Source organism: Miscanthus floridulus, unplaced genomic scaffold, assembly GCF_019320115.1.
Source record: "Miscanthus floridulus cultivar M001 unplaced genomic scaffold, ASM1932011v1 fs_307_2_3, whole genome shotgun sequence".
NCBI lineage: Eukaryota > Viridiplantae > Streptophyta > Magnoliopsida > Poales > Poaceae > Miscanthus > Miscanthus floridulus.
Window position 1 is genome coordinate 53,423 of NW_027096552.1, and position 6,578 is coordinate 60,000.

Consider the following 6,578-nt stretch of genomic DNA (forward strand, 5'->3'; position numbering starts at 1 on the left):
TCTCAGATTATTTAACTCTGCAGCTGCAGCCTGTGAGATAGGAATGTTGAAGAGCTCACTAAGACTAGTGGCCTCACTGACATTCTTGACTGATAAATCTGAATCTTTGACAAAATGGGCGATATTAGGGAACATATCTTCCAGACTTTCACCAGCCCAGACATCTTTCTAGAAAAGGATAGAAGAGCCATCCCCCAGCTGACAAGTAGTTATGAATCCATACAATTCCTTTAATCTGAAGACATCTTTCCACCAGAAAGAGCCAGCATCCCTTTGGGTATGAGGAACTCTGCCATCATAATACCTATACCACAACAAATTAACCCAAGGGATGTCCTCCTTGGAAAAGAATTTGTGTACTTGCTTCATTAGTAGGGAATCATTTTGAAGGAGAAGATTCTTGATACCCAGCCCTCCTTTCTTCTTAGGCCTTTGAGCAAGAGGCCAAGCCACCAGATTGCCACCATGTTTTGTTTCAGAATTCCCTCTCCATAGGCATTGCTTTCTGATTCTATCGATATCCTGGATAACCCCTTTCTGCAACTTAAAAGTACACATAGCATATGTAACTGTTGGAGTGAGAACAGTGTTGATATATTCCACTCTTCCTGAATAAGAGAGCAGTGAGGAGCAGGCAGATAATTTCCTTTCCATCCTATCCAATAACGGGGCAAACTCTTCAATTTTGGGCTTAGTCATCCCCATTGGCAAGCCCAGATAGGTAAATGGGAAGGACCCAATTTGACAACCTAGGGTCCCAGCCAAAACCTTCATCTTCTCACTAGAAACATTCACTGGGACAATAATAGACTTGTTAAAATTAACACACAACCCAGTAGAGGAGGCAAAAGTGTTCAAGATGGCCTTGAGACAAAACAGCTGCTTGGCGTCAGCTTGCATGATTAACAATGTGTCATCCGCGTATTGGACTATTGGAAAGTCCAGAGAAGGTTGAGGGATGGGAAGCTTCAGAATTCCTTTTTCTCTCAGCCCATTAATAATGTACTACAAAAGCTCTGCCGCCAAAACAAACAGTAGTGGTGATAAAGGATCACCTTGTCGAACACCACGTTTACACTTGAAATTTTTCCCAGGAGTGCTGTTCAGTAGGACAGAGGCAGTCCCTGATGATAGTATAGCTTGAATCCAATCAGTCCACTTTCTAGGGAAGCCCAAACTGTGTAGCATTTGCAAAATGGCTAAATGCTCAATGGTATCAGAAGCTTTTGCAAAATCTAACTTTACAATAACAATTTCCTCTTTGGATTGGTGACACTGGTGGATGTACTCAAAGCTCCAAGCTAAGCAATCCTGGATTGTTCTGTGCTTGATAAAACCATACTGGTTCTGATGGATGAATTTCAAGATAACTGATTGGAGCCTATCCGCTAGCAGCTTGGTGATCAATTTAACACAACAATTTAGGAGAGATATCGGCCTGAAATCCGAGGCTGTAATAGGGCAGCTAATTTTGGGCACTAGCATAATGTAAGAACTGTTGATTGGAGAGAGGTCTATCTTGTTATCAAAGAAATCAAAGGACAAGTCATATACATCATTCTTAATGATTGGCCAGCATTTCTTAATGAAGACCCCGTTGAAGCCATCTGGCCCAGGGGCTTTGTCAACAGGTAACCTTTTAATGATGTTGTCAATTTCAGCTTTAGTGAAGGGAGCAACCAATCCTTCCAGGATGTCATATGAACAGACAGACACTAGAGAGCTCAAATCAAAAGCCATGGAGACCTCCCCAGAGACACCCATTCTGTTCTTGAAAGAATGCCATAGGTAATGTGCCTTGTCCTCATGTTGAATAAGACTTACCCCATAATCATCTTGAATTTGAGCAATCAAGTTTCTTCTATAGTTAACTGTAGCCATGGAGTGAAAATACTTGGTGCATTCATCCCCATACTTAATCCTGTTCACTGTGTTTCTTTGCTTCCAATACTGAGTCGGTTGCATCAGAAGAGAGGACAGCTTTTTCTTTACCAGAGATCTCAGGTTCCATTCAGGGTTAAAGAGAGCTCTAAATTCCTCAATAGTATCTAGGTATTTAATGACTCTGTTACAGCTATCAATCAACATCCTGATTTTTGAAAGACTCTTACTCCATTGCTTCAAGTCATATCTTAGACGCTTAAATTTGGCAGAGATGACTGAGACAGAATTGTTCTGCCCGGCAACAGGTTTCACCCAAGAGCTTTTCACAGTGTCCAGAAATCCTTTATGGGAGGTCCAGTAATTCTCAAACCGAAAGACATTAGCTCTAGGGATTTTGGTGCCAATTGAGATTTTGCAGGGTACATGGTCTGAGGTAGTCCTGGCTAAAGGGGTCACCAGAGTGTTTGGGAAGTCCGCAGTCCAGTTGACTGATGTAAAGAACCAATCCAGTTGTTCCAACAAAGGATCAGCCTGCATGTTACTCCAGGTAAAACCCCTTCCTTTTAGAGGAAGCTCCACTAGCCCTAAGTGATCAATAACCTCATTGAAAATTTGAGTGTCCTAGAAATTCCCACCACTCTTATTTCTATCATTCAGAGATCTATAGAAATTGAAATCTCCAAGCAAAATCCAATTCTCTCCTTCCTGTATATCCAGGTTTCTCAGCCAAGAGACAAATAAAGATCTAGCCGGATCAGAGCATGGCCCATAGACAGTGACAAGCTTCCAAAAATGTAAATCCACTCTAGAAGAAAAGCAAAGAGAAATGGCAAATGGGTGGACTTCAATGACAGATCCATAAAAAATATTACCATTCCAGCCCACAATGATACCTCCAGAGGCCCCCACAGAAGGAGCAAACACAAATTTGTCAAACTTGCGAGGTGCAAAGTTTCTGATGAAAGCTGGCTCGAAGTGCTCTTTCTTGGTTTCTTGGAAACAGAAAATGTCACAGTTGCTTTCATCTATTTTGTTTCTAATAAGTGGCCATTTCTCAGCAGCGTTAATCCCCCTCACGTTCCAACAAAGCACGTTCCACGATCTATTCATTATAATGATAAATTGACCAAGTAGCATCAAGACTTCCATAGGAAGTCTAGAACTGGACCCACAATGTCCAACCCATGAAAACAAGCATTACAAAAAGACTGAGAGATAGACACTTAATACGGTAAAGTTTCAGACTGGTGACACACTTAGGGATAGGGAAGGAAAAGTAGGAAAGAGGGACACATCCCAAGGAATAGACGAAGGACAAACAAAAGGACACTAATAAACCCTGACCCAACTCCAAAGCCATTGGAAAGATCTTCATTGATTCAGTCTTCAGTACGCCCTTGCATCAGGGCATCGTCAGTAAGCTCCTCAGGAGACAAACCACAGATTACTCCCCACTCCTTGATGTTCTCAAGGGGGATTGGGTTGATCACTTCACTGACATCAGCAGGTAGCTCATCTAGGTTGATCAGTTTCTTCCTTCTCTTGGTGGCTGGCTCTCTAACCTTCACCATTTGAAAGCCATTAACTACAAAGGGGTTGATTCTTGGGCTTCTTCTAACCATGGTGTCCACCAATGGAGTCCTGGAGCCTGGCCTTTTGGAAACAAGAGTGGGAATTGAAATAGGCCCAGGGACCACACCAGTTTGGGTCTTATCACCAAACAGGGCCACCCAAAGTTTGATCAAAATACAGTCCATGACTAGTCGAGCAGGAACTAAAGCTTTCTGGATGTCTTCCTTCCACACAGGAATCACACTATCAAGAGGCAACTTCTGACAAACTTTGAGGATGAAGGGAGGTATAATCACAACAGCTGTCCTGGCTGACGTCACCACCCCTGAATCTTCAGATGAAGATGAGCTAGAGTGGTTCTGGGCTTCCATCATCTGCTGATCCATTAGCAGGTCCAGATTTGGTTGATTCTGAAGGACCTGCCCATTCTGAGCATTCTGCATGTCTACCTCATTCTGAATTTTAGCAAGTACATCTTCCACTCTTAGCACAATGTCAGGGCCATTCGCCCTGAGGTAATTAGCAGTACTGCCAGACTAATCGAAGGTGATGGTATCCTGTGGCTGATCAGGGTGCTGAGGCACCCAGTTATCCATCAAATCCTCCATTTGAACATTATTTCCATTCCCTGATTCTAAACATTCTGAAACTGCACCATTGGATCGACCTCCATGTTAATCGCCTGCATCATCTGAATATTGATCCCTGCATCACCCAGTGCTTGATTGCCGGCTCCAACAAGATCATGCTGCCAGTTCTGGAAGTTGTTGGGATTTCCAGCCAATGGCACTCCATGGGCCGGGTGAGGGTTGCCGTCTGCAGGAATTGGATCTTCATCACCTGGCATTCCTCCTGGAAAGTTACCACCCAGAATGAAGGTTGGAACAGACCAAGAGCGACCCTACCCTCCAATAGAAGTACCTCGAGATACCACAACACTGCGAGGCACTCTTTCTGGAGCCAGAATCAAACAGTGCACCAATGTTCTACTCTTATTTGGCCCCTGATGCCAGTTTAACATCTTTCCAAAGGGAGCAACAGCAGCCTGCATAAATCCCTCGAGCTAGTAGTCTAAGGGAAAGGCTAAAAACATGATCCAGCATTCTCTATTGTACTGACAGACCCTAAGGTTGATAGCTTCATCATGCTTAACAATGCGCAACACTGAATTCTCATTCACATCAATAGGACTGATATCAAGCATACTCTGTCATTGCACAGTAGTACCAAATTCCACAAGCCCCAATCCTAACGGGGACAAGAAAGATGAATGTAGCCTGACTGGGAAGTTCTGCTCCAGAAAATTGACGACGTCGGTGAGCGCAACCCTTGCGTGAGCTGGAGGCGGCGGAGGCTCCAAGGTGACGATGGCGTACTGTTCATGTCGGCGCGGTGGCTCTCCACCAAGAGCCACCCTCGATCGCGCTGGCCGCTGCCAGCCATCCTCCATGTGTGCACCAAATGGGAGAAAGGGGACAGGGTCGCAGGCAAAGTTTGCCATGGCGTCGTACTGGGGAGGCTGGGGTATCAGAGGATGGGGGTTTTTGTCGATGCCGACGAGGTGGGAAGGTGAGCTATGATCCGGTGGGGTAATATAAGAAGACTGGGAATGTGTAGGGTCAGCCTCTTGAGTACCCCTAGGGGACTGTGAAACGAATTCTAAAACATTCACACTGTTGACCTCCTGCTCCAGGGTTTTTTTGGGCGCCACTAAATAGATGGGCCGGCAGCAGTGGCATTTGGTCCTGGCGCATGAATTTTGGGTTTCCACATCAGCCTGGGTTTAGTGTAAACAAGGCAATGCTTGGCAAGGTGCCCATAATTAAAGCAAGCTAGGCATCTGATGGGAAAACGGCACCCCTTAAATGAGTGGCCCTTTCGAAGGCATCTTGAGCACTGCCCTAAATTAAAACGAGTTTCCTTGAAACTTGGAATAATAATATTCTCTTGATTACTAACAAGGAAGCCAGAGCCCAAATTTGAAATGGCTGGAGTGGCCGCCTTTTTTAAAATTGGCTTTGGATTAGGGGCCATCGAAGCCGACTGTTGCATTGTTTCTGAAGAAATATTCTGAAGTGCACTATCTGCATAAGCTGACGAAACTGAATGTTCTGACGAAACTGAACGCACAAGCTTAGGACTGACAAGATCAGAGTTCAGCTGTTCACTTTGAAAGATCAAATTCTTGTCAAGACCCAAATCTATGTCAGTACTGATAGAACCAAAGAAGATCTTCTGACTCTTAGGGAGAACAGGAACAAACTTTTTGGCTGGGGAATCCAGAACTAAGCGTGAATTAAATCTGACTTTTTTCCCAATAACAGCCTTTGCACCAGCACGTTTCTGACCTCATGAGATCACTTCAGTCCATTTCTTAGCTTCTTCCTCCTCCCAAAGGTATTTCTCTCGTTCCCAATGGGGAGCGCCATTGCTCCAGAGATGGAAATAAACATCAAAAGAGAAACCCACTACTCTTCGCAGAGCATAAACAAAGAACCCCACCGCTTTGCAGGACACAGAAAACCTGAAGTGATTGTGACTCACTTCGATCACATGAAAGAAGGGCGCATGCCCACCCAAGCAAGATTGAAGCACCAGACCCACACTCTCCTCAGTGAGCCGAAACAGCGAGCGGCGAAACGTAGCTAACAAGAAAAACGAGCCCCTTGGGCTAGGATAAGCATGATGCACCTGAGCTCCGAAGCGAAGCCTGACTTTTTGCTCGAAGTTCCTGCCAATGGAGAAGTCCATCTTCTCCGCCAGACTTGAAGGTGTTCCCATATAGTACATACGGGGTTGGCTTGTCGATGACGGCGGAATAGCCAACGGCGGAACAGCAGCTTGACGACGTGACCTCCGCTGCGTGGCTAGTCGACGGCGAGGGCTTCTAGATTCATCATGTTGTTGTTTCACTGTCAGGATTGATCCTGGCAATACGCGGAAGTCTCTCCCTAGCCGGCGCCGTCCACTGTGGCCCCCTCCATCACCTTCTTGATGTTAGCAGGATTATCCCGTTGATAACATCCTTGGGAGTCTTCGAAAAGGGGTAACAACTCGTTCACATTTAGTAAATTTTTTTTCAATATTACTCATTTGTTTCCTCTTTGGAGCCTCTTAAGGTA